Source organism: Lolium rigidum, chromosome 3, assembly GCF_022539505.1.
Source record: "Lolium rigidum isolate FL_2022 chromosome 3, APGP_CSIRO_Lrig_0.1, whole genome shotgun sequence".
Classification (NCBI taxonomy): Eukaryota; Viridiplantae; Streptophyta; class Magnoliopsida; order Poales; family Poaceae; genus Lolium; species Lolium rigidum.
In genome coordinates, this window is record NC_061510.1 from 276436498 (window position 1) to 276451001 (window position 14504).

Consider the following 14504-nt stretch of genomic DNA (forward strand, 5'->3'; position numbering starts at 1 on the left):
GTTAAATTCTGGTGATAACAGAAGCACAGCTGGTGCTTTAATATGTACTTATTGAAATGGAAGTTTTATAGATAAGAACAATCCACTTATAGGTGAACGTGAACATGAAAACAACAAAGTGTGATCATCGGCTCATACCTTGCACAATCATCAAACACAAATTCACAAAGTAAGACAATGCGGCCCCTTATTCATTTCCCTACGAACACACTTTTAGAGGACATCTCTCGCACCAAACCACACGATAGTTTTTAGGCCTGCCTCATGGATAGGCCTCAAAGACGCCGCGAGCTCCTAGTTTCTTCACAATGTTATAGCCACTGAATCCTGCTTTGGTGAAAATCTCGCCCTAGTCAGACTCGTCGCGCTGTCGTCCATTGGTCAACACCATCATGGCTATGTCCATGAGGAGCTCGGCTTCATGCGTGTGTGTCCTGAAGAAGAGTCCACAACTATGTCGATGACGATGACTTTCCCTCCCTCCTCTCGCGATGGGACGGCCTTCTTGCACTGAGCCAGGATCTTCCCGCAGTCCTCGTCGCTCCAGTGATGCAGCACAAGCTACAAAATAGAAATATTTTGGTAAAACTGTAGTGTTAAGATCAAGATAGGGATTTCCATCAGTTTGGCACGCTGTAGATTGTACCTTGACCAGCACAACTTGAGCAGGTGGGACGAGGCTGAACATGTCGCCGGCCACGTAGTCAACCACACCATCTGCTGGCACATTGTCGATCACCCGCGGAAGGTCGAGGACGGTGCATTTGACCTGCGGGAAGGCCTCGACGATGGCCCTCGCCGTGGTACCGTTACCGCTGCCGCAGTCGGTCAGGGAGTCCAGGCCCTGGAAGAGTGTGCCGCCGCACTCCTGCAGGACAGCGAGGAACCCGGAGTTATCATGGGCCTCCAAAGCTTCGTTGAAGACGGCGTCGATCTCGGGCTCTGCTTCCGCCATGCTCCCGTTGAAGAGGGTGACGCCATGGAGATCCTCGAACGGCGACCCGACGACGTCCTTCCTGAACCAGTTGGTGAGGCCCAGCGCGGCCTCGACGCGGTGCCTGGAGGTCGCAGCGAGCACGATGGACATCTGGCTCGGGTGTCCGTCTACTACGGCGATGCCGTCGAGCAGCAGGTAGGAGATCGGGGTGAGGCGGTAGACCTCCACGTCGGTGGCGGCGAAGATGCCGGACGTGGCCAGCAGGCGCATGATGCGGCGGAGGTACGGCAGCTTGGCGGGTGGAAGGGACAGCGCGGTGACCAGATCAGGGAGCGACGCTGCGCCGCCCAAGCCGTGGATGGCGGTCGGGATACCGAGCTTGACGGCGCACTGGAACGCCATGGACGTCATGTAGTGGCCCATACTAGATTTCGGATTTCCCTATAAATCTCAAAGCCGACATAGTGGCAGGCTTGTGAGTTTGAGCCCAAGTTGGTGGCAGCTCACTAGGGAGTGGCAAGAGGCGGTAAGTTTAGTCTCACATGGAAAGTTGGGAGGAAGTTAGACCACTTTATAAGGTGGGTTGTTCCACTACTAGTAAGTGAGTGAGAATAGGAGTGGTACACGCGCGCTCCTCCTCCTCCACGCTCGCTCGTCTCGACGAGACGCGACGCGACACGCGCCACGTTCGTGGTGAGTGGATTGAGCCTCGAGCCGAGACTTTCCTTTCTTTTTGCAGTTCAGGAAAATGAATAGAGTCCTAGACGGACGCGTCGCAGTTAGTCAGTTCGGGTCGCTTCCGGACCTTGGGCTATCTGTAATCGACTCGAAACGTGCGCGCGACGTGTGAGTGCCCCATGTTGCCTAGGATTTTCTGAGCCTATATAATCTCTTGCCTGGCTACCGCAGAAACATCATCTAATACACGAGTTAGGGTTTCCACCTCTCACTGTTTGCACCGCCATTGTAGCCTACTCCATCCCGCCCGCCGGGGTGCACCGGCGAACGAGAGAGCAGGTCTCCGGAACCGCTCGCCTTTGCAATCCTGTACGAGAGAGGGCGAATAAGGTTTTTGGGAAGCGCTTTGCGCGACTGCTCAAGTTCTTCATCACGGGTCGTCTTCCGTCCAAGTCCGACGGTTCTGCCTACCGTCGTCTTCAACGTCGTCTACTTCGACCAGTCGTCCCTGTCGTCAACAACGTTGTCATCAACAACGTTACTGCAGCGACATCATCTGCAACACCGCTACCTCCACTAGATCGGTACGTGCGACATATCTCGATCTGTTTAGCGATGGATGGTTTACCGTTTACGATGCTACTATTCATGTTAATTAATGCATCTAGTATGTTCGAGTTTCACATATTAGTAGTTACTGTTATCATGTTTTATATTCTGGAATTAATCATAAAAATTGTGCCTAATTATCCAACACTACATGGGTCTGCAGCTACGGTCGAATCCTGCCAGATGCGATGTCGGGGCCCGTCACCAAGACAGGGCGGCGTTGAAGCTGCACAGGGAGCCCGCAGCATGATCCGCATCGACAAATATCGTGTTCAAGGTGTTCGAAAGGAATCGTGAACATGAAAACAGAGAAGCACGCAGTGTGCTTTAATACATACTTCTCGAAATGGAAGTCTTACAGATAACAAAGTAACAAAGCATAACACCTCATCAGCACATACCTTGTACAATCGTCAAAACACAACTTCACAAAGTAACACAATCCAGCCCCTTATTCATTTTCCTACGAACACACCTTTAGACCACACAAATCACACGATAATGTTTAGGCTTGCTCATGGATAGACCTCAAAGAGGCCGCGAGCTCCTAGTTTCTGTACAATGTTATAGCCACTGAATCCTGCTTTGGTGAAAATCTCGCTCCAGTCAGACTCGTCGCGCTGTCGGCCATTGGACATAACCATCATGGCTACATCCATCAGGAGCTCGGCTTCATGTGTTGATCCTGAAGAAGGATCTACAACTATGTCGATGACGATCACTTTCCCTCCCTCTTCCCGGGAGGGAACGGCCTTCTTGCACTGAGCCAGGATCTTGACACAGTCCTCGTCACTCCAGTGGTGAAGAACAAGCTATAAAATGGAAGTATTTTGATGAAACTTCAGTGGTGAAGCTAGTAGTAATTAAAATGTGAAATTTTGCCTGAGTTTGCCAAGTCTTTTTTTTTAGATAGAGTTTGCCAAGTCGTTTTACCTTGACCAACACAGCTTGAGCAGGTGGGACGAGGTTGAACATGTCACCGGCAACATAGTTAACCACGCCATCGGCTGGCACATTGTCAATGACGCGCGGAAGGTCGAGCACGGTGCATTTGATCTGCGGGAAAGCCTCGACGATGGCCCTCGCCGTCGTGCCGTCGCCGCCGCAGCAGTCGGTCAGGGAGTCTAGCCCCTCGAACAGTGTGCCCCCGCACTCCCGGAGGACAGCGAGGAACCCAGAGTTATCGTGGGCCGCCAAGCCTTCGTTGAACACGGCGTCGATCTCTGGTTCTTCTTCCGCCATGCTGCCGTCAAAGAGGTTGACACCATGGAGATCCTGGAACGGCGACCCGGCGACGTCCTTCCTGAACCAGTCGGTGAGGCCCAGCGCAGCCTCGACGCAGTGCCTAGCGGTCGCGGCGAGCACAACGGACGTCTGGCTCGGGTGGCCATCTACGGTGACTCCGTCTAGAAGGAGGTGGGAGAGTGGGGTCAGGCGGTAGACCTCCACGTCGGTGGCGCTGTCGGCGGCGAAGACGCCGGAGGTGGCCAGCAGGCGCATGATGCGACGGAGGTAGGGCAGCTTGGCGGGTGGAAGGGAAAGCGCGGTGACCAGATCGGGGAGCGACGCTGCGCCACCCAGGCCATGGATGGCGGTCGGGATGCCGAGCTTGACGGCGCACTGGAACGCCATGGACTTCATGTAGTAGAGGCTGTGGCACCAAAGGTCCGCCTGCGCCTGCAAAAGCTCGGCGTCGGTGGGAACCGTCAGCTGTGCCTGGGTCGCCATTGATTTGATTGCTCTCTCTGGGTCACTCTCACTGTAGCTATAGCTTTGTGAGCTATGTTTTTATGGTGCTTCTTGCGAACAGTGTGTGTCGGTGAAGTGCTATTGAACATCGAAATATATATAGCTACGCGAGTGGAATGCGAGGTTAACCAGCAAGGGTGTTTCACTATCACGCATGTCCGGCGTGTAAATTAAAAACAACAAAAGGACACATCTTGCTGGTCATCTGGCCTGATCCATTACCCATTGACATTGCTGCATGGTAGTGATAGTTGTATTGTTAAGTGGATATACCGCGTTAAAGTACAAGTTTGTACAAGCTTGCACGCCATGGCTAATTCATAAACAGACAAAATACAGTTGCGCAACTGGCAAGAGCTGCACGTCATGCACGATCATGAAGAAACCGTCACATCTTTCTACAAGTAGACCCTTTCTATAATTTGGCCGCTACCCATTATTGGTATCTCGTTGTGTTGAAATAAAACCAAGTCTTTGGTTGTTTGTTAAACCTCCCTTTTTCAATCGATAATATATAAGAGGTATATATACAGTTATTAGATGTAACTGGATGCTTATAGTTGCTTAGTACATCTTCAACCAAGCTGTCCGATGGTTTTTTGATAGGATCCTAGATGCATAGATGCTTTATACCTTTTATTTTTCGATGGTTGATATATGTATCTAACTTATGTGATCCTTGAGCTATGAATGTTTTGAACTATGAACTTCACAATGAAAAGGCTGTGTGCATCAGATGATGCAGAGCCCACGGTTATACTCCCATTTAGAAAAAAAAAATTGAAATGTAAGGGCATGACTAGCAAATATGATTTACGTATATTACATTTTCTTTGATAGAGATGAGGATTAATCATTATTTTTAGGAAGGTCGAGGACAATCTAGATCTAAACAGAGTTTTTTAATCAATGTCCTTATCTTCTTTATAGTTTATTTACTGGTGTACACACTTATTTTATTTGTGGTCTGTTGTCGGTGGCATCAAGAGTACATTAGATTGGCCTACACTATTTTATGAGTCATACATTATGAGTCCCTCATAAATTTGTGTCGGGGGATGACTCCCGGTATGGAAAATCCATCGACTTGATGAACGCGCAGGGGTTCGCGGATCAAGAAAGTATGCAACGATGCAAATTCTATGAAGAAAACAGTGAAGAAATGAAGATAAAAGAAGAAGAACACCGCGCTGGGCCGGCTTCCGGCCTCCCCCACCCGGGCCAGCTTCCGGCTCCCCACGGCCCGGTCGGGCTTGCCCACCGCTTGGCCGACTCCGCCCGCTGCTGGGCCGGGTGAGGCCGCCCCGGCTCCACCTTGGGCCACCTGGAGGCAATCCTCCCCTGGGCCGCCTCGCGTGATCGCTGACTGGACGAGCGGGAAGGCGCTCGCCAGCATGCATGCGTGGCCAGCAAGTGCCTTTCCATCCAAGGCCGTGCTTGTGCTTACACTGCCATCATCTACAGCTACCGATAGACATACTAGGTCACTGTCATTGGTCATGTCATGTCACAAATAGTGTGATTAGACTTCATTGGTGATGTCAACCGTGTGATAATAACTTCGTAGTCATCTTAGCTAGTACGCGTGAGTCACATCTTGTCCTATGGGTACCACTATATAATGTTATTTCTAAAATGTTTGGTTGTCCGAATGTAGCAGTTTAGATGGCCGCCTGGACAAGTGGATCTGACCGACAATCCGTTGGATCGCGCAGTGTACCTAATGCGTGGATGTAGCGCTAACAAAAAAAAACGCGAAAACAAAACACAAAATGAAAACAACTAAATTTAGACTAATTTCATTTTATAAACTTATGCCCTATTTTGGGAAAATTTACACGAAAGAAAGCCCTATATGAGCTTCGACTAAAAAAAAGGTAAACCCTTGCTAGCTAGGGTTTGGGACGCGGTGGCCGCTGGCGTGCCGCCTACCCCCAGAAGTACTCATCGTCCTCGTCGTCGACGTCGATGACGATGTGCGGGGACACGTTGTTCCAGCTTGACACGCCGGAACACGTTGGGGACTCCGGCCAGGGCAACCACTGCGATATTTCCCAGGCAGAGTGCAGATCCGAAGGGCTCTCCAGCCTGTGCAGGCGTGCCAGCCATGCCGCTTGCTTCTCACGCTGCTCCGCCGCAGTGGCCTGAAGCTCCGCCTCGTTCTTGAGGCGGAGGAGGCGTTCCTCCTCCTCCCGTACCGCGGCCTGGCGCATTGCCTCCTCCTGCCGCCGCGCCATGGCGAGGAACGCCCACGCGTCGGCGTCCTCCTTGGCCTCCTCCTCCAGCGCGGAGGAGCGCATAACCTTGGCGAGGCGCGGCCTTTTGGCCAGGTCCTCGAGGTGCGGCACGCAGCTCGGGGTCGTCATTCTCCTCGGGCTAGGCCTATGGCGCGGCCCGCGGTGGAGCAGTCGCGGGCTCATCGATGTAGAGGCCGCCTGGGCGGCGGCCTGCCCTCCTCACCGGCGCGCGAGGCTGTGCACGAGGCCTCACCGTCGCCGTGGCGAAGAAGGTGCTCCGGCGCGCAACATGCTCCACCTCGAACCACAGGTCCCAGTAGGGACTATTATCGTTGTAGGCGGGGTCCTCCCGGAGGTCCGCCGGGAGTTGTGCGCGCTGCCGCTGGATCTCCGCCAGGCGGGCGCGGCCGGTGGCCAGGATCGGCGGCACCGGAACCCGATCTGGGCTCAGGTGTCAGCCGTGGGAGAGGTGCACATCGCCCCACGAGATTGGGGCGTCGACCTCCCAGAAGATCTGCGCCACTGAGACGGTGACGTAGATCCTCTCGCGCTGGGACGCCGGCGACGCCATGTCAAATGTCGTCGGCACGACTTGCTGGCTGCTGCCGGCCTCGTGTTCGTTCGCGCTTGGCTCGAACCCACGCTTCGTGGCCATGGCGGCGGAAGCTCGAGCGTGCTTGGGGAGTGGGAGAGGGGACTGGACTGGATAGGGACAGTCCGCCTCGTAGTCCCCATTTATTAAGACTCGCGGGCGCCGATAGGTGGGCCCTAGAAGGCGAGCAGGCGGACGCGGGAGGGCGCACGTGCCATTCGCGGCCACGCAAATCTGGCCCAGATTTGGGTCAGCTTTGCTTCATCCTGGACGTCGTGGCCATCCGTTTTTGGAATGCGACACGGCGTTGGGCCGCATTTTTTTCCGACGCAACCCATCCAGACACGCGGACGCGGGATGGGTCGCCCCATTAGAGATGGCGTAAAGCACACCGGGGAAGCCTTTTAGACTCAGCCTCCACACGTATATGCAGCTCCTTGGGCGTCTCTCTCTGCTCACATACATGCATTTTCCAAGTCGGTCGGGCTCTTTCCGAGTCTGATGGGCTCCCTCTTAGCTCACATTAGTTTCTTCCTTCTCAGAATAAATAGCTTAAGGAGCAACTCTCTAACCTAGATATAGGCATATATATCAAACATGTAGGAGTCGAGGTTTTAACTCCACCGCAAGGGTCCTAAATCAGGGTACATCACTGTATGTTGTGTGCCAATTCCGCATCCAAATACCTTTGACGTCCATACATAGCTCACTTCTCCTCTACTGAAGCTACCCCTAACATCTGCCGTGATAAAAACCACGACAATTTGTGTTTTGCGTTTTAACATTTTCTCTTTCTTCTTACAGCCGTGTGACAGCAGATATGAAGATCCTAGGTCTAAACTCTTGTTGCTTGCGTAACACTGATAAGAACGTCTGAGTTTAGTAAAAGAGTCCATTATATGTAATAAAGTACCGGAAATATAAAGGAAAATGATTGGATTCCCCCGGGGCTCACGCGCATGCAGCCTCCTGATGCCTGACCGTGCGATGGCTCCATCGCGTGGACGCGTGTGAACCACCCGACGCCTCCTGCTCACTCAGCCCAACCTTATCGTAACTGCGCGCTGCTACACTCACCCACCGAGTGCCGCCGCCATTGCTCCTCTCCCTCGCCGAGCCCCGCCGCCGCTCCTGTCCCCCGCCATGCCTGCCGCCTCTCCTCTTGTGACGCCCCAAAACCGGTACCATGAGGATCCCAGTGAATCCGTCGAAATACGCATGATATCGATTCTGAGACGCCCTCCGACACGACGTGCGCGACGGATCACACACGTGATACCGGAGGAATTAACACGAGCGGTAGCATTACAACATGATTACAATAGAGCCAACAAGAATTTACAGATATATTACAACAACGACTCCAATGAGTCAAGATACATAAGATCCAAATTATACAAAATATCAAATATGTCCGAGTACGGACAAGATACAAATTGGACTAAGAGTCCGGAAGATAACCAAGTGGCGTCCATAACCCTGCCCAGACCAAGCCAGAAGGGTAACCTCGCTAGCGTTGTTTTTCATCGAACATATCTTCATACCTTCCTGGTTATGTCCCAAAGAAGCAGCAATAAGTACGGGTTCGTACTTAATAAGACTTCAAGACGTATAAGCATTTGTCAACCAGTCGTCCTTTGTACTTGAGACACGCAGGGGACTTAGAGGACGCAAGAGGAACATCATAGGCAATATGGTGGGGTTAAGCGGCAGCGCGCAAGCACTAAAAACCTATAGAGATACTCTACAACATTCGTCTATCAGAGAAGGTGAGAGAGCGCATAAGACTAACAGTTCTATACTCTGTAAACATAACCCGACCGATGTGTTCCCCCCTCGCAAGGAAGTACTTACAAAGGCACTCACACGGTGGACAAGTTTTATTAGGTACCCGTTGTAGTAATGCTATATTACTACACAAGTTATTAGCAACAACATATATGTGTAAGTTGTTCTATGATCGAGTTAAACAGCTCCAAGTCGTCCATAACCGCGGATACGGCTTATCGATAAGATGTACACTCTGCAGGGGTTGCCCAAATGTAACCATACACATGCTCGAACCCGCGGTGCAAATGCGGAGTCTCACAATAAGACTGTTCCCAATGCAAGAGAAAGTTTAATGGGATCCACCCAACTAAGCTACCCGTGACGAAGTTCAGCCGTTCTCCGATACGGACCCAGAGTTTTGCGAGGAGGGCTATGCTGGCATGAACAACCTTCTTTCGCTAAACCTGCCGCGAGATGATGTACAGTAAAGAATATAAACACCCGAAGGCAACAGGAAGTAAATCGTGCATATCGGGCATATGGGCAAATAAAACCAAGGTTGTGGCTCCCAATAAATAGACTCGAGGAAAGGTAGTGGGTGATGGGGGTCTCACTCCCCCACGTACGGGTAGAGCGCTCAATCTCGGAACAGATAATAAGAACTCGGGTCCTAGGGGATATTAGCGAGTCAAAGTTCCGATGCTTTCGCAAAGGGGCTCACAGATGTCTCTGCTTACAATTTTAGTTGTTATCAATTAAGTAAAGCATGAGTATCTCCAACAAATATATCCATAAACCATGTATCATGATTTCCCAACAAATAACCCGATAAGATAATAGTGGTGAAACAAGATATAACAGCACTAGCATGCACTACGACTCGCAAGGCAGACTCGATAACCAAAAAACAACTGTAGGAGGGTGGTGGAGGCAATATGAGCTGTTTGAGGTAACAAGTGGATATGACATGTGACAAGAACGTGACTCAAGGCTAGCATAAAAGAGAAAGAAAAATAAAATAAGTGAGCGACTCCTGCAGAGACAGGAGTTTAGGAAATGCTTGCCTGTTAAAGGTTGTCGGAGATCAATCGAAGATCTTGTCGTATCTCACAGCACCACTTCGCGATCCTATCCGGGAAGAAGCAAATGCTGGAACACACAACGTATGCAAGTCTTACTACTATGACAGAAGAATCAGCATGCTCGAGATATGATATGCATGACATGGCAACGATAATGCGGTGCAACTTATCCAAATTAAGCGGGATCGGAACCCGGACAAACAATTAGGGTTGAATTTTCATTTTCTACCTTTAATGTTAAGTGTTGATTAGCATGGCACAACATGGCAATGATGAGCTACTTCCAAATTAAACGGAGCGGGGAACCTTAGTCGGTGTCCAAATTACACCGCATATATGTTAGGTGGTATGCACGAACTACAAACGCGCGACATGATGCGAGATGCAAACAGATGAATGGATGGCATATTCATGTTCAGTGCATTTTTCTGATCAAAATTCATATATAAAACATTTTCATTTGATTTACCAATTAAAAGATATTAACAGTTTGGTTTTATTATTAATTAAAATATAAAAATAGATTATTTAATTGGGGTAAGGACCCGAAAACAAATACTGGGTCAGGGGAGGACCCTGGGTTGTTTTATCAAACTTGCAAGGGGTTATCAAAAGAAAGATAGACTTGAGGACCCCGGGTTGATGGAAATAACAAGACGGGAGGCTTTCTGAAAAGGATCCATATCTGGATCTAGGGGGGTTTCTCACCGCGGGGGTTGCTAGCTGAGGAGACTGACGGCTGGGACCCGGCGCCATGCTGGAAGATGAGCTGGCGATGATGGGGCAGATGACGTGGCAACGTTCTGCTGATGCTGCGGTTGTTTTCTGAAGAAACTGAAGAACGCTTCAACAACAACGACGATACCGCGGCGGGGATGGAGAGGAGGAAGGAAGGGCAGCGGCGGCTCACCGAGCGGATGTGGGCAATGGTTAAGGGGCGGAGGTGGATGACGGCGGCGTTCACCGTGAAGATGTAAGAGGACGGAGGAGGCCGGAGCTTGGGGTCGAGGAAGAGGGGCGGATGTCCGGTGGCGCGGACCACGCGGTGGCCAACGGCATGTCGGACACAAACTCGACGAGGGCGGGTTGTTCTGGGGCGCGCGGGATGGCGTCGGGGAAGCGCACGGTCGCGAGGAACCTCGAAGTAGCAGTTCTGAAACCTGGGAGCCACCGGAGAGGGTTCGCCGACGAGCACGTGCGCGAGGCGACGACGGTCAATGACGACAGCATCACAGAGAATGGGATGGAAAAGGGGAAAACGGTCCAGGCGGTGAGGCACGTTACCAGGAACACGAGAGTGGCCTCAGAAACGAAGGACGAGCATCATGGTGGTCGGAAACGATGGTTTTACCCGCCGGCATTGAAGAAGAACGGTGAAGTTGGGGATGAATCTGAGCGTCCCGGCTCGAGTCCTTCCGCTAGGTTGAAGAGGGGAGCAAGGCGGAGCTGTCGGTGGTCTCGGTTTGGTGAGGGAAGGTCCAGAGCAGCGGCGCCATGGCGGCCTGTGGCGGTGGCGTTCGATGGTCTTGGAGAAAAGGAAGAGAAGGGAGATGGCGGCGGCGCGAGAGAGGAGAAGCGCTAGGGTTTGGCATCGGGGCAGCTTTAAGAGAGAGGGGAGGGAGCAGGTGAGGAGCACAGCCACGGCGCTGGTGGTGGATGATGACATTAGCACAGGGGGAAACGAGCACGCCTCCTACGTGACAACGTGAAGAGAGGAAGACGACAACGGGGGAGCTCTCTCTCGAACCGGTACGTGAAGTTTTGTTGGGTTGGAAATGGAGATGGGTTCGGGCCAGAGGAAGAAAAAGGGAGATGGGCGAGGGGAGATGGGCTACCCGGGAAAGAGAAGAAAAGGCCAGGGAGGTGATTTCTTTTTAAACTCCTTTTTCTTTAGCTGATTTGAAAATTGGTTTTCAACAAGGTTTTAAATTTAAACTCCATTTGGATTCAATCAGGGAGGTGAGAGAGAAACAATTATTTTAAAATAATAATTTTATTTGTTGGAAAGTTTTGGTTTTTAGGGTTTGCTAAAAGAATAGAAGAGGGAAGGTTTATTAGATAATTAAACCATATGATAGGGAGAATATTGGAGGAGGGTTGATAAAATAATTTTATTTAGTAAAAACTTGGATGATTTGATGCATGATGACATGATGATGCACAAAACAAAAAGAGCAAACAAATTTATTAGGGGTACTACCCGGGCCGTTACAATCGACACCACTAACAAGGAACCTCGCCCCGAGGTTCCATGCCAAGCTAAGGGGGAGTTGGTTAAACTATCGAGTCTTCTTGTACCATGTTGACAATCACCCTACTTCGAGGTGGAACCTTCTTCTGGCGAAGTGTTGCTCTTCTCGACACCACTAACAAGAATTTTTGCTCCATGTAGAACAGTCGACACCAGTAACAAGAAATCATTATTCCGTTGTTGATGACGCGCTTCCGTCGGAATCCTCCGAAGATCGGACCTATTAGCATAAGGCAAAGATCGTCCAACCCACGTCGAGACCTAAGACTTAGAAAACTCATATAAGAGAGACGACTCAAAACTCGCAAAGGTAAGATAAGAAAGAATATAGATAAGGAGAAAATTCAGAGCTAATCAGATCTATCCAACGATGTTGCGGAAAATAGGTTTTGACACTGGACACAACAACGTCTGTTGGCAAGGTTATCCTATAGGCTGGACCAGTGGAGTACCGTCAACCTGAGCTCTGATACCAACTTGTGACGCCCCGGAACCGGTACCATGAGGATATGATACGTCTCCGACGTATCGATAATTTCTTATGTTCTATGCCATATTATTGATGATACCTACATGTTTTATGCACACTTTATGTCATATTCGTGCATTTTCTGGAACTAACCTATTAACAAGATGCCGAAGTGCCAGTTCCTGTTTTCTGCTGTTTTTGGTTTCAGAAATCCTAGTAACGAAATATTCTCGGAATTGGACGAAACGAAGACCCAGGGCCCTATTTTTCCACGGAGCTTCCATAAGACCGAAGAACACACGAAGTGGGGCCACGAGGTGGCCAGGCTATAGGGCGGCGCGGCCCAAGCCCTGGCCGCGCCGACCTATAGTGTGGGCCCCTCGTGACGCCCCTTGACCTGCCCTTCCGCCTACTTAAAGCCTCCGTCGCGAAACCCCTGATAAGAAAAAACCACGAGACGGAAAACCTTCCAGAGCCGCCGCCATCGCGAAGCCAAGATCTGGGGGACAGGAGTCTCTGTTCTGGCACCCTGCCGGAGCGGGGAAGTGCCCCGGAAGGCTTCTCCATCGACACCGCTGCCATCTCCACCGCCATCTTCATCACCGCTGCTTGCTCCCATGAGGAGGAGTAGTTCTCCATCGAGGCTCGGGGCTGTACCGGTAGCTATGTGGTTCATCTCTCTCCCATGTACCTCAATACAATAATCTCATGAGCTGCTTTACATGATTGAGATTCATATGAGTTTGTATCACTACTATCTATGTGCTACTCTAGTGATGTTATTAAAGTAGTTTTATTCCTCCCTGCACGTGTGCAAAGGTGACGAGTGTGTGCACCGTGTTAGTACTTGGTTTATGCTATGATCATGATCTCTTGTAGATTGCGAAGTTAACTATTGCTATGATAATATTGATGTGATCTATTCCTCCTACATATGCATGAAGGTGACGAGTGTGCATGCTATGCTAGTACTTGGTTTAGTCTCGTTGATCTATCTTACACTAAAGGTTACTAAAACATGAGCATTATTGTGGAGCTTGTTAACTCCGGCATTGAGGGTTCGTGTAATCCTACGCAATGTGCTCATCATCCAACAAAAGTGTAGAGTATGCATTTATCTATTCTGTTATGTGATCAATGTTGAGAGTGTCCACTAGTGAAAGTGTAATCCCTAGGCCTTGTTCCCAAATACCGCTATCGTTACTTGTTTACTTGTTTCTTAGCGTTACTACTGCTGCAATACTACCACCATCAACTACACGCCGGCAAGCTATTTTCACGGCACCGTTGCTACTTATTCATACCACCTGTATTTCACTATCTCTTCGCCGAACTAGTGCACCTATTAGGTGTGTTGGGGACACAAGAGACTTCTTGCTTTGTGGTTGCGGGGTTGCATGAGAGGGATATCTTTGACCTCTTCCTCCCCGAGTTCGATAAACCTTGGGTGATCCACTTAAGGGAAAACTTGCTGCTGTTCTACAAACCTCTGCTCTTGGGGGCCCAACACTGTCTACAGGAAAGGAGGGGGAACGTAGACATCAAGCTATTTTCTGGCGCCGTTGCCGGAGAGGAAAGGTAAAAAGGCACTCATACTCTAGTTCTAGGTAACAGTACTTTTCTGGCGCCATTGTGTTTGTGCTCGAAGCTATTTCCTTTAGATCCTGCAATTGCATCTTTTTGTTTCTTGTTTACACTAGTTTGGCATAATGGACAACAATGAGCTTCTTATTATATTTCCTGATTTAAGACATGGATGGTTTGATGCGAAAATTAAAAAACCTATGAAATCTTATTTGCATGCTGGTAGTAATATTAGTAGGAACGCTTTGAATACCATTGTTGATAATAATATAGAAAGTTCTAAGCTTGGGGAAGCTGGTTTTCATGATATTTTTAGTCCCCCAAGCATTGAGGAGAAAATTTTCTTTGATGATACTTTGCCTCCTATTTGTGATGATAATAATAGTGGTCTTTTGGTACAACCTACTATGGAGAGTAAATTTTGTTGTGATTATACTATGCCTCCTACACTTGATGAGAATAATAATGATAGCTACTTTGTTGAATTTGCTCCCACTACAACTAATAAAATTGATTATGCTTATGTGGAGAGTAATAATTTTATGC

The 14504-nt window shown here is 49.8% G+C and overlaps 1 pseudogene; it reads right to left on the bottom strand.

Moving 5' to 3' along the window:
• Positions 1–262: 262 nt before the first annotated feature.
• LOC124699543 lies at positions 263–3952 on the bottom strand (annotated as a pseudogene).
• Between the last annotated feature and the right edge of the window lie 10552 nt (positions 3953–14504).